Consider the following 692-nt stretch of genomic DNA (forward strand, 5'->3'; position numbering starts at 1 on the left):
CATTCCTCCTCCATTTGTATCGCATTACATCACCGGATGTACCTGCGTAGAAACACATAAACCATCAATTTTCTTATTTAAAAGTTCTACGCGATTTGATAACATGGTGACCGCATCTAAATTGAAAACACTCGTTGCTTTCATCGGTTTCGTCCTCATGACTTGCCACTGATAATTATTCACTGCCATCTCCTCTATAAATTTATAAGTCACTTCGGGTGTTTTATTATTCAATTTACCACCGGCTGCTACATTGATCAACTGTCTAGTTAAAGGATTCAAACCATTGTAGAAGGTTTGAACCTATAGCCATAAAGGTAACCCATGGTGAGGGCACCTTCTCAATAAGTCCTTATACCTATCCCATGTATCATATAAGATTTCTAAGTTGATTTGAACGAAGGAAGAGATATGATTCCTCAACTTGGCCGTCTTAACCGGTGGAAAGTATTTCAGTAGGAATTTTCAGTCATTTGATCCTATGTGGTAATGGAACCTTGAGGTAAAGAAGTTAACCATTGTTTGGGTTTGTTCCTCAATGAGAAAGGGAACAACCGTAGGCAAATGGCGTCGCTAGAAATGCCGTTTATCTTGAAAGTATCATAAACTTCCATAAAACTAGCCAAATGAGTATTTGAATCTTCGTCGTGCAAACCATCGAACTGAACAAATTGTTATAGCATCTGAATAGT

At 38.0% G+C, this 692-nt stretch overlaps 1 non-coding gene across 1 annotated transcript; it reads left to right on the forward strand.

The window, feature by feature from the left end:
- The first annotated feature begins 319 nt into the window (after positions 1-319).
- Positions 320-426, forward strand: LOC128032227 (small nucleolar RNA R71). The gene has a single exon (XR_008188355.1). It is a non-coding gene; the product is annotated as a small nucleolar RNA R71 (small nucleolar RNA).
- The last annotated feature ends 266 nt before the right edge of the window (positions 427-692 follow it).

The sequence above is a fragment of the Gossypium raimondii genome, chromosome 8, assembly GCF_025698545.1.
Source record: "Gossypium raimondii isolate GPD5lz chromosome 8, ASM2569854v1, whole genome shotgun sequence".
Classification (NCBI taxonomy): domain Eukaryota; kingdom Viridiplantae; phylum Streptophyta; class Magnoliopsida; order Malvales; family Malvaceae; genus Gossypium; species Gossypium raimondii.